The following is an 18,206-nucleotide window of genomic DNA, read 5'->3' on the forward strand; positions in this document are numbered from 1 at the left end:
AATTTTGGTAGCCCAAATTTTGAAGGCCATAACTCACAAATTGTTTCTCCAATTCGCTATTATAACTACTTTTCGAAAATGACAGCTCTTGATCTATAGGCTCAAAATTATGCAAGCACCCTTCCATTGAGTTTTTGGACCTCATCTAGGCACTCTAAGGCCTCCAACAATGAGCTTAAATATTTTTCTACAATTTTTTCCACTAAAAATATGCAATAACTTCTCTCATACTAATGCTTGAGCAATGCAATTTTTATGGTAGGCTTACAACACTAAAATGAACCTTCCTATAGAAAATGAGAACACTTTGAGCTCATACGAAAATCTTATTTAAAATAGAAATTTTCCATAAGTAGTAACCACCCTATCTACTAGTCTTTATTAAAATAAAAAAAGACTAAAAATAAAATATTTTTGGGTAATGCAAGATTGCCCTTACAACAGGATACTCCTGCATCAGACACCTAGGGTAATTTGAGAAGTGACCCCATCACATTTCAGGTGTTTAGAAGAAAACCAAGATGGCTAACCTCCTCCCTTGCTAGCCATGATGAATCCTCTACTGGTCTCCCTTCCCATTTGACTAGATATTCCTCATAAATTCTCTTTATGGTACTTTTGGCAACATGATTGTCCAATATCTCCTTAATCTTCTTTGTAGCCGAACTAGTTACTAGAATGCTCCATTTTGCTTCTACAACTTCATCTCCATCACCTCCTTCATAATACTCAGTCAAATCTAAAATATTAAATACTGCTAAAATATTCAATTCAGTAGGCAACTCCACTTCATACACATTTCCAAAATCATGCCTTTTCACTATCTTACACGGTCCAAACTTCTTCATGTTCAGCTTATTAAATGTACCTACTAGAAAAAGCTCCTTTCTCAAATGAACCATGACTTCATCTCCAATCTAAAATTCCTTATATCTTCTTTTCACATCTACCTTAGCCTTATACTATGTATTCATCTTTATGACGTGCTTCCTCACCTCCTCATAAATATTTTTCAAATGTTTAGCAAAATCTTCTACTTCAACACTACTTATCTCTCCTTTATCCAACTGCTTTAATTCAGAAGCATTTCTGGGACTACTCCCATATATTATGTGGAATGGTGATTTACCATTATTCCTATTGATAGAATTATTAGATGGAAATTCTGCCTATGGTAAAATCATATCCCATCCTTTTGGTTTATCCCCAACCAAGCATCTTAACAAGTTTCCCACGTCGTGATTCACAAATTCTATCTGGCCATTAATCTGTGGATGATGTGATGAATTGAGCTTCAAATCTATCTTCAACTTCTTCCACAATGTATGCCAAAAATACCCAAAAAATTTGGTATCTCTATCTGAAATTATACTCTTTGGTAGACCATGTAATCTCACCACTTCTCTAAAAAAAAACTCTGCTACATGAACAACATCACTAGTCTTCTTATAAGGAATAAAATGTGCCATCTTTAAAAACTTGTCGACCATCACAAAAATAGAATCATACCCACACTATGTCCTTGGTAATCCAAGAGCAAAATCTACTGCTAACATCCTCCCATGGCTTCACTGATACAGGTAATGACTGATACAACCCTATATTCTAATTCACTCCTTTTACCATCTAACATTCTCGACAACTTTATACAAACTTTGTCAAATCTTGTTGTAATTGTGGCTAGTAATAATTTTCAGCAACCAAGGCTATAGTTTTATCTCTACCAAAATGTCTAGCCAATCCTCCACTATTCTTCTCCTTGATGAATTCTCTCTCATTGAACTTCTTGAAATGCACAATTGGCTTCCTTTGAACAACATATTATCTTGGATCATGAAATCTAACCACTTTTTCCTATCAAGTGTAATAGGTTCTATACAAGCCTTCCACACTTTATCAAAATTAGGATCATCTAGATACAAAATACTAAGTTCCTTGAACCCAATCACCTCTATCTATATTTCTATTAGTAAAATTTTTCTTCTACTAAGAGCATCTACAACTTTGTTAGACTTCCCACTCCTATGCTTCAAAAAAATGTATAACTCTGCAAAAAATCAACCCACGTTAAATGCCTTTGGTTCAATTTTCCTTGACTATTCAAATATTGCAAAGCTTGATGATTAGTATACAAAAAAAACTCCTTAGGAAGAAGATAGTGTCTCCACTTCTTTAATGCTTGAACTATAGCATAAAATTCCTATTCATAAACAAAATATTTTCTTTTTGCATCATTCAACTTCTTAATGAAATAAGCAACAGGTCTACCTTCCTAGCTCAAAGTAGCTCCTATTATAGTACCATTAGCCTCATAGTCTACTTGAAACACCTTGTTAAAATTAGGGAGTGCTAAAACATGCTACTCAATAACCTTCTATTTCAACAGATTAAAACTCTTATCTACTACTATAGTCCACTTAAACTCTTTCCTATCCCCTCTCATTATTTCAGTCAAGGGTCCACAAATAATGCTAAAACTTCTTATGAACTTTTTGTAAAATGTAGCCAGTCCATAAAAAGATCTTACCTCTATTGCACTCCTTGGAGTAGGCCATTCTAGGATAGCCTTCACCTACTTTGGTTCTATTTTTAGACTTTCTCTTGAGACTACAAATCCTAGGTATACCAATTCTTTCTTTATAAAACTACACTTCTTAAGGTTTGTCAGCAACTTTTCTTCTCTCAACTTATCAAAAACTTTGTGATATGAATAAAATTCTCCTCTAATGTCTTACTAAATATCAACATATCATCTAGGTAAACAACAAAAAACTTACCCAAAAACTCCTTTAATACCTCATTCATGAGCCTCATGAAAGTTCTTGGTGCATTGGTTAGCCCAAAAGGCATGGCTAACCACTCATATAGTCCTTCCCTTGTCTTGAAATTAGTCTTCCACTCATCACCTTCTTTGATATGAATATGATGGTACCCACTCTTTAGATCTATCTTTGTGAAATACTTAGCTCGACTCAAACAATCCATAATATCATCCATCCTTGGCAATGGAAATCTATACTTTCTTGTAATCTTGTTGATAGCATGAGAATCTGTGTACATCCTCCATTCTCCATTCTTCTTTGGTCCTAATATTCCTAGTACAACACATGGACTTAGACTCTCTCAAATCAAACCCTTTTGCAAATACTCATGAAATTTCCTTTTCAACTCTTCACTTTCTAGTGGTGTCATTCTATGCACTACCTTGTTTAGCAAACTAGCTCCTAGAACCAAATCCATCTAGTGATTGATCTTCCTTACTGGGGGCAATCCATCAAGTACATTATCTTATACAATATCAAAAAACTCTTCCAACATATCTACAACTTCTATAGGTAGCTCCTCTACTTCTTCTTTACTATCTTTAGGAATTATAGAAAAACACATATGCTCATGCTTCATAGCTTTAAGAAACTCTTTTCCATCAAAAAAACATATTCTAGTAGTACTACATACCTTTTCTTCTTTATTCTTCAATAGATTCAACTTATGTTTCACTCCATCCTTAGTTAGAGTGTAGGTATTTTCTCACCCATCATGTACGACATGCCTCTCAAATTGCCACAGTTTACCCAACAACATATGACATATGTTCATAGGTATGATATCGCATAGCACCTCATTCGGGTAGCTTCAAATCCTGAACTTCACTAAGCACTACTCATTGAACATGACCTTGTGGTCATCTTTCACCCAAGCAATATGGCATAGATGTGGGTGTTTCTACCTCTTTAGCTTCAACTTGGTGACCATCATTTATGAGACCTGATTGTTAGTACTTCCACCATCAATGATCATATTACAACACATATCTTCACATCTGCACCTTGTGCAAAACAAGCTCCTTCTTTGCTCAGGTTCATTCTCACCACTCAGTAGGACTCTTTAGTTAACTAGAACTTCTCCTCTTTTAACATCTTTAGAATGTGAGGATATGACTTATTCATCAACATGTGAAACTCTCACCTAACCTTTTATTTTTTGATCTTTCTTTCCTTGGTTTTGGGTACATTCAAATTCTCTATGCCCTTCTTCTCTGTAGTGAAAATGTTTTTCATAAAATCCTCCTCTTCCAAACCCTTATCCTCTACCTCTTCCTCTCTAATCTCTATTGTTCTAATCATGGAAATGATTGAAATTGTTTCCCCTCTAGTTCTGATTACTACTTCTAGCCTCGTCCTTGTTCTTTTGATCATCATTATGACCACCATAAGATCATCCACCAGATCTTCCACTGTGACTTCTTCCACTATTCTTATTGTCAAACTTCTTGCTTAGTTTCTCCTCAACTCTTAAGGAAAACTGGTATGCCTCCTCAATACTATTCATTCAAACCAGACTAAGCTCATCCTAAATGTTGGGCCTTAACCCATTAAGATGATAGGAAACTTTCTCCTTATCAACTTCTGCATGGCCAGTTCTAATGAGAACTCAATAGAACTCTTCAGTATACTCTTGAACAAATTTTCTTCAACCCTTCCATCTTTTTCAATAGATCAAGTTCATAATCTATGGGATAAATTGTTTCTTTATTTTATCTTTTATCCAATCCCATCTGGTGATTTTGTCCGTTCCCTTTCTATTTCACTCAAACTGAATCTCCTGTCACTACCTTTAGTTTTTCCTTTGCAAACTTGACCATATTAGGATGATCAATATCTTCATAATCAAAATTAATCCTCTAGTTCATTGATCCAATTGATCAGCTCCTCTAGGTTAAGATTTCTCAAAAATGTGGGAACCTCAAACTTAGGTCTTTTTCCAATCTTGGAGATGGCCCCAAAAAGCCTCTCTTCCTCTGGATTCAAAACTACCTCTAACATTTTCTTCTACTTCATCCTCATCTTCACTTTCATCTCTTATAAGAAGATTCTTTCCTTTACACATTTCTTCTTCCAATGATTGAATTTGTCTTTGGAGGGCTTGGAAACCCACAGGTGTAACACCTATAGCTCTTTCACCATGCTCGCTTCATGGAGGCATTTTTGTGCTTCCACTGAAACCCTAGTGCAAATTGCCTCACAATCAGCAATCTATCTACACACTCAGCCCAAACCAAAGTCCTGGGGCAAACTGCCTCACAATTGGCAATCTATCCACACACTCAAGAACTCTATCTCTGATACCACTTGTTGTAGGGAGCTCCCCTTAATACCATAAACTCATAACAAAACATAGAAATAACAAAAAATGCAAGAACAAAATATGGACTTCTTATTTGCATTGTAAATTTGAATCACAAAATTCATAAGTACAATATGCTAACCCACATGGGCACCTTCAATATAATAATTTGCAAGACAAGCTACCAACTATCACCAGAGCTATCCTAGATAATGTTTGGGCCTTTCTTAAATAGGCAATTTTATGCCACCTATGAAGGTTCTAGATGGTCAAAATTAATACCTAGGGCTAATAGATGCTAACAATACACATAGATAGAAAATGGTAAAGTCAAAATAGATGGGGTCACCTACCATGTCAATGTGGAGTTGATTGCCCAAGTTAAGGAGATCCCTCTAGAAGGGATTAACTTCTTCAAGGATATGAAAATGTCAGCCAATGCTATCAAATAATTTGTGAAGGATGAATATGAAAGGAAGAAACTTGTCAAGGAAGATATGTATTATGAGATAGAGTCCATTAAAAAGCTATGGAGGTATGTCCTTAGGGTCATCATTGAATATATTTCTCTAGACCCTAGATTTGATAGGATCAGAACACATCATTTTGTTCTGCTTAATCATTTTAAGCATGGTATCAAAATCTCTTTTCCTTTTTATCTTTTCACCTCTATGAGCAAGGGTATCGAGGGTTTTAAGAGGAAACCCACTACTAATCCCACCCTTCATGAAGGATTACTCCTCCTAGTCTATGAGTATCTAAAGACTTAGACAACGAGAAAATCCCTCAGTGATACTAGGAGTGCATCTGAGGAAACTGGGAGTTTAGACTCTAAGGAAGTGTATACCATAAAATCTGACAACGAGGATAATAGCTCTACTTAAGGAAAAATCCCTAAGGAAGAAATAATGTCACCCCTTTTGCTCACATCCCCTATCCAAAGAGCCCTAGAAGCCTTCCCCCATTCCCCCCAAGTCTGAGCCTTAGGAGGAGGAGGAGGATGATGATGAAGATGAGGAGACATATTTGAAGGAATAGGAGAAGGGGGAGGAAAATGTGAAGGAGGAGGTAAAGGGGAGGGAAAGTAAAAAGGAGGAGGAGGTTTTACCTGATATGTGGGGGAACCCTAGGAAAAGAAAAGCTGATGAGGCCTCATTGTAGGAAGATACCAATGTCCAAATTCTAGTGACTTTTGGCCATGGACCTACTCTTTCTTCACCTAAGGAGATGATAGATATTCTGGTGGAAAAAGGTAGGGAGGTGATAATGAAGAAAAAGAGGAGGACATGGAGGACATTTAACATGAACACTGTGAATATGGGGATTATCAAGGAGTTACTGAATATCCAACTGATGGAAGACATTGATGGCAATACCCACTACGATCAACTCATTAATCTAGCTCTGGTTCTTATCTCTGATAGTGTGTAGGAAACTGGGTTTAACCTTTTGAACAATGCTAAGAACAACATGATAGACAATTTTTGGTCTATCAAATGGTTATTTCATGAAATTGAAGACCTTAAGGGGAAAAGAAGCTAGGAAGGAAACTAGAAAAACAACAGTGACTAGGGACACAACGAAGAGATGAGAAACTAGGATGGAAGCCAACACAATAGCATCCAGGGACACAATGCCAACTAGGAGGACAAAATCACCAAGGTTGAACAAAAATCCCAAAGGTTGGAATCCACCCATCAAAACTTGGCTAATCAAATGATTGCCACATTGAATACCTTGAATGAGAATATTGTTAGTCTGGGGGATTCTCTGATGAGTGCTAGATTTGGCGGGGATATGGTGGAGAAGGCCAGCTTGGACATTGGGCAAGCTAAGGATTATCAAAAAGAGACCAGGGATCAGGCAAGCATCTAGAACTAGAATTAGGAGGGTGCAAACAACTAGAAGGCCAATGAAGCTACAGAGACCTTGTAGGTTCTTGATAAGGAGAATTAAGTTGTAGTGTTCTCTTTTTGTTTTGTCTCTTTATAGGGTTGTTGGCTTTTTGTCTCCTACCCATGGGCTTGTTGTTTTTTCTTGGCTTTTTATAAGCAATTGCATGGTAGCTAGACTTTATTTTATATCAATATTTTAGATATGTTGTAAAAAAATTTTGGTTTTAGGATCCCTATAAAACCTATTTTACTTAATCAAAAAAAAATACACATAGAGTCAGCCAAATACATCTTTGACAAATTATTTTAAAAATTCTGGTAGCCCAACTTTTGAAAGCCATAACTCATGAATTGTTGCTCTGATTGGCTATTTTAACCACTTTTTGGAGATGCTTTTTCATAATCTACAAGCTTGGAACAACACAAGCACCCTTCTAATGAGTATTCAGACCTCATCCAAGCACTCTAAGGCCTCCAACAATGAGCCTGAATATTTTTTTACAAATTTTTCCACCAAAAATCCACAATAACTTCTCTAATACTAATTCTTGAGCAATGATATTTTTATGGTAGGCTTACAACTCTAAAATGAACCTTCCGATAGAAAATAAGACTATTCTGAGCTCATATGAAAAACTTAGTAAAAATAGAAAGTTCCCATAAATAGTAACCACCCTATCTACTTGTCCTTATTAAAATAGAAAAGGCTAATAATAAAATATTTTTGGGTGATGCAAGATTGCCTTTACACCCAAGATGCTCTTGCATCACTATTGACAATGAAAAAATAGACGTGGAATTGGCTATTGGGTAACTAAAGAAAGCAAAGGAGCAACTTTCTCAATCTTTGAAAAGAAGAAAAGATCTTGCAATTCAGATGAATGAAAAACCCTACATTGAAGAAAGAATTGAAGACATCCATTCAAAAAGTAATTCAAATGAAGCCAAGGAAGCAATCTAGGAACTATAGAGAAAAGTGGTACACTTTAAGAAGTAAGAAAACTATGACGAGAGCAAGAAATTTAGTCAATAAGATTGTGTGAAGTCTGGAAAGAGAAAAATAAGATAAAAGAAGAGATAGAAGGAAAAAACAATGAAATTTAACATCTATCCCTTCAGCAAGAAGACTTCATTAATTAGCTCATAAATGCAAATGAATAAATCATGAATCTAATATTAGAGAATGAAAGATTACAGAATGATCTAAACACCAAAAGGTAAACCAATGAGAGAATTATGAAATCTCAAGCAGACATGAATCAGTTGAATGAGAAAATCCATTACACACAAAAGGACAAAGCAAGAATTGGATATACAGAAGAAGGTGAATCATCCAAGCAAGGAGCTCAAAAGAATCAAAGACCTACTTGCAATCACTATGGTAAGTTAGGTCATACATCAAATAAATGTTGGAGTAATGGAAAGACAAAATTCAATGGAAAATGCTACAATTGTAATCAACATGATCATATAGCTAATGAATGCAAAGAGAAACCTAAAATTGAAGGCAAATGTCACAAATTCAAGACACGTGGGCACAAGTCTTCTTAATGCAAAACTAAGATATTGAATCTAGCAAAACATATTGTAATAGCTCTATTTGGTTGGGACTATAACACTTGGTACAAATATCATTACTGTGGAGAATTTGGACACAATGGAATAAATTGTGTAAAGTATCACATGAGAACAAGAGACTTCACAATAATGACATCTACACCAAGTGTTATAGTCCCAACCAAATGGAGCTTTTATAATCTATTCTATTGGATTCAATATCTTAGTTTTGGTATTAGAGCTTTGTGGTTCTCAGAGAAGTTTAAAAGGCCTTCTTCGCCTTCCACATAAACTACACAACAAGAGCCCAAAGTCAATCCTAGGGAACAGTAAAGCTTCATAGGTTCTTTCTGTCTAGGTGCAGGTAGTCTGCATCTTCACAGACATGTCTATTTCACCGAGTCTCTCTCTGAGACAGTGCCCAGATTGTTACGCCTTTCATGCAGGTCAAAACTTACCTGACAAGGAATTTTTCTACCTTAGGACCGTTATAGTTACAACATTGTTCATCAGGGCTTCAGTTGTTGGCTTCCCTATCATCAGGTCACCAACTTCCTTAACCTTCTGGCATTGGGCAGGCGTCAGCCCCCATACAGTGTTTTACAACTTTGCAGAGACCTATGTTTTTGGTAAACAGTCGCCCGGGCCTGGTCACTGCGACCTCCTTTGAGGAGGCACTCCTTCTCTGAAGAAATATTGGAATTGATACGAAATATTGGAATTGATTCATCGAGGAATACGGTTTAGACTTATAATAGTTCTATTTTTTCTCCCCATTCATGACCCCTTTTTACTAAGTTCTTCTAGAAAGTCAATATGAAAAGAATTTTTGACCATTTTGTAATTATAAAAATAGTAGTAATAATATTAGAAATAAAAGCATTTTAAAAAACATATATCTAGGGAGAGACCATTTATCTTAAAGCAACTACTCCCTAGATATATAAACAAAAGATTTCCCTCCTCCCCTATATTAAGATATTCTAATTTCTATCAAATTGGAAAAGACCTAGAGTTAAAGATTCATCGATAGGTAACATTGCGTAAATACCTAACCAAAGAGCTACTGCGGTACTGATTAAGAATATTGTTGTAGCTACTGGACAACGAAATGGATTTTGGAATTGATTCACATTCTCCAAGAAAGGAATTGTCAATAGTCCTACAGGTACTGAAGCCATTAAAAGGACACCTAATAATTTATTAGGTACTGTACGAAGTATTATAAATATGGGGAAAAATACCATTCGAGTAATATTTCCAAAGGAGTTGCAAATGGATTTTCCAGTTCACCAATCATTGATGGTTCTAGAATTGCTAAACCTACGGTACATGCAATAGTACCAAAAATAACTTCTGGAAAAATATATAAGAGATCATTGGGCCAAGCGAGCTCACCATAATAATTATGTCCCATGCCTTTAGCTAATTTAGCTCTTAATATAGGATCATTCAAGTCAGGTTTCTTTTTTATTGGGATAAGTAGATTTTTATGAATGAATCTATCTCCTGAAAGAACTGGACATGCCAATTTTGATCATCAGGCTCGAGCAATAGTTAAAATAAAAATGATGAACGATGTATCATTAGAATCAGTATAACTAAGAAGATCTATGGAAAATTCATAATTTTTTTTTTTTATGCTCAGTATCCAAGTAAGCTCACGAATTTGATCATGATCAATATGCCTTTTGGATCATCTTATTCCTTGTAATCTGTGTTTATCTAGACCCTCACAGTGTATTTTGCATACAAGGTATTGACTTGTTACTGATCTGGCCTTTTTCCTTCTTTAGATCCCTTCCTTTACTCCGATAATTTACCATATTGAAATGCAAGGGAAATGCATGCATTTTTATACTATGAAAAGGAAAGGATAAATTTAAGTAATAAATTTGAGTTCTAAAATGTTATTACTATTACCTAGATCTCACGAAGCCTAATTCGGATTAGATCATAGAAATAATTCTCTTATAACATAAAAAAGTGTTTTCCTTTTGCCCAGGTTCTAAACCTCTTATTTTTGGAAAGAAAATTGGGATAGAGACACATTTCGATCTGAATCTTTATATGAAAGATCCTATAAATTGATCTACACGACCTAACTAATAGTTCAAGTCACACACTCCCATAATCCATTTTCTCCATTTGATATCAGTATCTACTTCAATTCTTTGTATTAAATATACTTAATACTTAATAATACTTAATAATTGAAAGGAGAAATCTGAGAAACATGTTTTTCGCGGCAATGATCTATTAGAAAGAAAGAAAATAATAGGTTTTCAATACTGATTCAAAATGTAGATTTCCTTTTTATAAAGGACCTAAAATACCTTGTTTGCAGATCATTAGAAAATGCATTAACATAAATACAGCAGTAAGAAGGGGTAATATGAAAGTGTGTAAACTATAAAAATGAGTTAAGGTCAATTGGCCCACATTATCACTTTCGCGTAATAACTCTACCAAAGGAGTTCCTATTAACGGAATGGCCTCAGGCACACCGGTCACAATTTTGACTGCCCAATAACCAATTTGATCACATGGCAAAGAATAATCGATTACACTGAAAGATATAGTTAATATGGCTAGAATTACACCCGTAACCCAAGTTAATTCGTAAGGTTTTTTGAATCCACCTGTTAAATAAATGTGAAATACATGTAAAATCATCATTAAAACCATCATACTTGCCGACCACCGATGGACCGATCGGATTAGCCAGCCAAATTTCACTTCAGTCATTATGTATTGAATAGAGGCAAAAGCTTCTAGAATGGTGGGGCGATAGTAAAAGGTCATAGCAAAACTGGTAGCTACTTGTACCAAAAAAGAAGTCAGTGTGATTCCCCCTAGACAATAAAATATATTCACATGAGGAGGAACATATTTACTAGTGATATCATCAGCAATCCCCTAAATCTCAAGACACTCTTCGAACCAATCATATACTTTATTGAGAACATCAGAGGCTATGGAGGTGTTTAGACTTGACAAGGCTATTAACTTCTGCTATAATCATCTCAAGGTCCATCTCCTTAATTTTTTTAACTTTAGGTGCATCTTCCTTAGTAGCTTCCTATTCTTGTTCCTATTCCTCATCATCTATATTATCATAATGTGTTATTTCTTCATCATCCTTTTCATGTTCACCATCATCTTCCTTGTCATTGACATTGATAAAAAAATCACTTTGCTTATGAAGATTATAAAAGTTTTTACATGTGTTGGTGGAATTCCTTTCAATGTCATTAATCAATATCAAACAATTGTTGAACCTCAATGTAAGCTTTTCTTCATTCTTCTTTAAGGATTCTTTCACCTCTTTATCACTTAAGATTGGCATAAGTTTCCTCAGGGTCTACTCATAAATGTCTTTAGTAGTTTCTCTTGCATGCTCCCATCTTGGTATAATATTTTCCATTGACTCATTTGGAATTTGCTGAGTAAGTTGATCTGGAGGGTATTTCCATTTTCCTAGTTTAGACATTACCATGTCTTCAACTTGCTTCTTCTGCTCTATAGTTTTGGTTTCATACCTTAATGCTTTAAAGTTTGTTATGTCGGCTCTTGAATCTATTTCTTTCAATCTTTTCTAAAAGGTGGGTGGAGGCTTCTTGAAAATTGTATCCTTTTCTTCTTCACCCATCCTCAATTTCTTTTTGGTTTTTGTCTTTATAAACACTACAATGGATGATTTTGTAGGTTTGGTTAAAATAACCTTACCTTTCTTCTTTATAGGCTCTTCTTCTTTTGACTTCTCTTCATCTTCTACATCATCTTCCTTAATGTCATCTCCTTTACCTCCAGTCAAAAGGAGTGTGCTGCTAGTTTGTTTGAACTTTGCTTTCCTATTTTTCCCTTTGTTGACTGCTTGAGGGAGTTTTATCTCAAGTGTTATTCTTGATTTTTCTTCTTTATATGTGCCAAAGTACGCAACTTTTGGATCAATAGGTTCATTTAATAATACTTGAATGATATCCTTGGTTTCATCTATATTAATCTCATTACCTAGAAGCTTGACCCATACAATTATTGGCCTTATTTCTTTATGTACACTTTAGCACAATCAATCTTGAAACAAATACCATCGTTGTAGTCTTCAAAATTTTTCTTAGTGATTCTAAATCTATTATTCATCTTGTCCTTAAATTCATCAAAATAGTTGTCCATTATACTAGCATAGTTCTCTCCTAGTTCTACTATGTATTCATTGATTTGATAAAGAATAGGTACATCTTTTCTCCACACAACTACACCTTTTGATGGGAATACCTTTTGCACAAAGAAAAATAGACAAGTTAAGAGTGAACCAAACTTACAAGGATTATTCTTTGAAGTATTGCACCTTTTGATGGAATACCTTTTGCACAAAGAAAAATAGACAAGTTAAGAGTGAACCAAACTTACAAGGGTTGTTATTTGAAGTTCTTATGCTCTCCATATTCTTGTTGAACTGGTTCAACATCAACTTAGCTAGGTCAAACATCATATTATTCTTGAATACTTTGAATGCAAGATTCATTGCTTCACATGATACATTGTTCAATTTTCTCGAGTTGTATATCTAATGTGAAATGACATGTATACCAAAATTTAGTTCTATATCTATGACACAACTAATCTTCATTCCCCTTCCATCCCACTTGGCAATGGTTTTCTTTTCTAGCTTGACCCAACTTAGGGTTTTAGTCATTGTTATCTTGGTTAGCATTGGCAGACCTATAATCTTATGAATCATTTTCTTCATTATTACAAAAGGTTGATCCAACCACAACTTGCCATTATGCACATGGCTGAGGGTAAATCTTATCCATTTGATTTGAAAGTCTCATGGCATGTGAGGAATGTGATTCAAACCCTTAACTTCAAGGTGTTGATGCTCTAGTTTTAATATGCCATTCATACATAGCTTCTCAAAGATTTCATGTATTTCAATATCTTGAATAGCACATAAAAAATGAAAATGAATATAATTAATCAATAGTACCTTGGATGGAATTTGAGATTGTGCTCTGCTTGGATCTAGGGTTTCTACAATAGTTAGACTCAACTTAAGGTTTGGCACCTTCTATTCCACACCTTGAACTATCATCTCTGAACCTTTCCTATTCTTGTTGCTAGAGGATGCCATTGTCTTGTCCCAATTTTCTTACAACACCTTGCTTATGTGCAATGCAACCTAATATTTTGTTGATAGTTCTATCATGTGGTCTAAAATAGAGAAGTTGTTATCATGGATGAGGGTTTTAGCATGTGCACTATGTTTCTAAAATGCATCCATATTTGGGAGAATTGTGCCCTCTATGTCTAAAAGTGTAGCTCTTATCCTATCATCTTCTTTTAGAAATTTTGGCTACATATTGGTTAAAATTCTAATCTTTGTATAGCGGGAAGAGTTGTATCTCAGGTCAAGTTGCAACTTTTGTGCACTTGCCTTTAGATCTTCATCAATCTTTGAAAGTTTATCTTTAATTTCTTTGGTGAAAATGGAAGTGTCATAGAGTTTACCAAATAAAGAAGTCACATTGTTGCAAGAGGTTTCCAATGAGCCTAGAATAGTAGACAAGTCTACTTGATGAATTGTAATATTTTATGCTACTAGCTCCAAAACTTTATTCTCAACTTTCTTCTTTGCTCTCTGCAACAATTCTCTTGTCCATTCATATCTTCATTGAATTTCTAGATGACTTTTGTTAACTGATCCAAAATTAGGTGAGAAGTATCAACCTTTTTGCTGAGTGCCTCTACAAGAATTTTCTTAGCATCTTCAAGCACTTGAAATTCTTTATTTCTTTCCTCTCTAAGCCTCTATTGCTTATCTTTCTTCTAAAGAAGTTCTCCAAATATATGCATCTAATCAGGATTAAGATTGGAGATATACCAATTTGGTATGATTATCTTCGAGGTCATCAAGATCAATTTCTTCTTCCTTTTCTTTGCTTTTACTCAAAACTTTTATACTTGGTTGAGGCTTGGTCTCAACTATCCTTGTACTTATTAATTGCATGGTAGGAATAGAAATAATAGTAGAAATAGTAGGACTAGTAGAAAATGTAGATATTGCAATTATTGAAGAGATACCTTGTGTTACCAAAGCTGATGGTGGAGGAAGTAACACATTATGATAATATAGATGATGAGGAATAGGAACAGGAACATGAAACTACTAGGGAATATCTACCTAAAGTTCAAAACATTAAGGAGACCAACCCTGAGAAGATTGCAACAACAGTCGACAGCCTTGTCAAGATATTAATGAAAAAATAAAAAATAAACCTCTTCTATTTAATTAAATGATTCTTCTCTTTTATAAATCTAATGTCATAGTTAGGTAATAACAAAGTTAATAATATTATAATTTAGTGAAAATCTAGAAAAAAAAAGAGTTCCAAAAATAATTTTGTCACTATTGATGGCGTGGTTACTATAGCATATCCTAATGCTATTTTTATAGTCCATCTAGATAATGATATAGATGTTTTAATGGTTATATCAGGTAAAATGAGATATCAAAAAATATGAGTAATACCAAGGATAGAGTCTGAATACCTACATAGCCTCTGATCTTTGTTTATCATGAGTAGACTCACTCTACTTAGACAAATTCAATCAAAACTATTCAGTCCAAACTATGTATGCATAAATCTGTACAGACAACTTATATTATCTCTTAGTGATTGAATAAAGATCAAATATAGTTTTCCAAGGTGATAAAATTGCATATGCAGATGTATGTATGTATGTATTATGTGTGTGTGTGTGTGTGTGTGTGTGTGTGTGTGTGTGTGTGTGTGTGTGTGTGTGTGTGTGTGTGTGTGTGTGTGTGTGTGTGTGTGTGTGTGTATGTATCTCTACATATCATTGTTGTGCCTTGTGATTAGCTATTGGTGGAAATATAAAGAGATGCATATTTAGAAGGAAAAGAAAGGAACATTTACATAGGTACCTCTTCTCCCCTTGAAGAAAATCATAGAGCAAGCACTACTACATTTGGGCCTAAACACCACAAATTACACTACCATCACAATTTGACCCCAAATGTTGTAGTGAGATGCAAAGGGCACAACATGACAACAAAATAATAGAGCAAGGGCAATAAGATCACAAGGGCTTGACAAAAAAATGCAAAGATCAAATGGGCATGACAACAAAATCCTAGATCTCCACTGATCTCCACCAAGTGCATGACAATGAAATGCAGAGATCATAAGGGCACAACAATCAAATGCAATAATCATAAGGGAACGTAAATAAAATATCCACCAACATTCAAAGCTCTCCACCCTTTTTCTCACATAGATCTCTACAATCAAAACATATGGGGAATGGTTTATATCATGTTTTTTTTTTGGTTTGTAGCTAAAATAAACTTTACATTGTGTTGTAACTCTACCATATGTGGCTAATCCTTGATAGATTTCATTTCAGCATTTCAACATTCAAGTTTTCTAGTTTCCTCTTCATTAGATAGTCCTTTCCACCCTAAAAACTACTTTGTTACTTCATTAAAATCATGATTTGAACAAAGCAAATGATAAAATAAAGCCCATATTCCAAAATCCAAATAATAAAACAGTAAAACTCACTCAACCCGTGCTAAGTGATTTAGCTCAAGATCCTACACAAGAATAATGCAGACCAAGAAAAATGGGTAAAGTTCACAAGAAATTTTAGAAAAACATATCATAGGAGATATTTTTAGAAAGAAACAAGCCATAACCTAGTTAAATTGGTCTAGTTTCTGATTAGCTAGGTTGATTACAAATTTGTAGCATAGGTTTAGGGTAGTAACTCCTTACACTCAACTCTTCACTAAAGTTATTGTCATTGCCACAATGACCTTACACTCTAAACAATGAAAATTACCTCTAAACCGCAATGACATTACCTATAAACATGAAAAATTACCTCCAAACCACAATGACATTACCTCTAAACATTATATTACCTAGTATCTGGCTATTGAAAATAGAAGGCTAAACTCTATATTTCAAGATTAACTTGACTAGTCTATTTAGACACATTGATTATTGTCACAAGCTTTTAAACATAACTATATAAGGAATGAGTTATGATGTATATAGGTTAACCTTAAACTATAAACTACAACACAAAGGTTGCACCAGGGTATTACAGTATTGTAATTATAGAAAATTGCCTAATTTTGCCAAGTGGGTGTATAATGACGAAGAGTTGTATTAGGTGAATAAAGCTCACCAGTGGTTATAGGAATATAGTTACATCAAAAAAATTAGAAACCAGAACTAAATATTCTCTAGAGTGAGTAGTTCAAGGGTCTTGATCCTATGGCTATAGGTATGTAGGCAGCCTAGTAGGTGGAGTATGCCTCTATAGTGTAGATTCCTTGGACATGATTAGGTAGTTGAGATTGCACCTTCTACAATACTTCATTCAACATGTAACTAATGTTGATAATAGACCATATTCTTAGATTGAACACTTTGAAATATATATATATATATATATGATTATTCATGAATCATGTGTGATTTTGATTATAATTTGTTGTAATTAATAATATATATTTTTATTCAATACTATTTTCATTGCTTTTGGGCACTGATGTTTGTATATCCTCACTCATTGATGAAGTAGATATAGTTTTACTAACATGAATTCATTATTAGGTGACTACATTCTCTTTGTATCAGATTGACTTTAAAAATCATGTTCATTATATATAAAATTCCAATGTATGTGTGTCAAAATCCCTGAGAGTATTTTCTCTATTTTTTCTTATGAATAAATTCGAATATGTCTTTAATAATCTATGCTATTCTTTTTATTGTTTTCAACTCTCTTAATATCTTCCTCGCAAATGTCTTATTTGAGTTGAGATTTACCCTTCACTTGTTGATTCTTACAAACTCTTTGACTGGAGACTTTTTTTGTGGTGAGTTTGAATTGAATGTCTTTTATTTGATATTTATAGTAGATGAGTTACACATTGAATTATATGGTTTTGTCATTATCACTTCTGCAATGAATGTTTCATATATGTCTCTTGTATTTTTTCATCTCTGGTATGGCTAGGATATGTTCTTTGCTAAAATTTGTATTTTTTTATTCTTGTGACTGTACACAAGCTCTCCTTCTCTATCCCCTCACAGTTGGCCTTTAAATGAATTCATCTACCTTCTAGAATTGATGTTTGTATTTGGGTTGTATGGTCTTTGTTCATTTGCTTCTTATAAACTTTTTTTTTAAGGCAAAAAGTGGTAACCCACTAAAATTATATTTATTAATATAAAATCTGGTTCAATGGCTTGTAAAGGGAAGAAAACATCAAGAAACCCTTCATTCATTACCAATTACAACCTAAAGTGTAATATACGTACACATCAATACAAGGACAAGCACTAAGTTTATAGAACCTAGAAACCTTATAGTCGTGCTATTACACTTATCACTCAAAAAAACTATACAAATTTTTAGTATCAAAAAATCTCCAAAATCTAATACCTCAAAAGGTCAAACTACGATCCAAACCCTTCCTTGTAACCAAAAAACTACAAGCATAGGCCAAAAAATGATACTATTGACATGCTCATAACCAGTACCCTAATAATACACATGTAACTTTAACCTCATCAAAATCTTGAT

The 18,206-nt window shown here is 34.2% G+C and overlaps 1 pseudogene; it reads right to left on the reverse strand.

The window, feature by feature from the left end:
* Nucleotides 1-9,559: 9,559 nt before the first annotated feature.
* Nucleotides 9,560-18,206, reverse strand: part of LOC149572078 (uncharacterized) — a 43,100-nt pseudogene continuing 34,453 nt past the window's right edge.

The sequence above is a fragment of the Cupressus sempervirens genome, chromosome 2, assembly GCF_028749045.1.
Source record: "Cupressus sempervirens isolate cs-2001-9-10 chromosome 2, ASM2874904v1, whole genome shotgun sequence".
Lineage (NCBI taxonomy): Eukaryota > Viridiplantae > Streptophyta > Pinopsida > Cupressales > Cupressaceae > Cupressus > Cupressus sempervirens.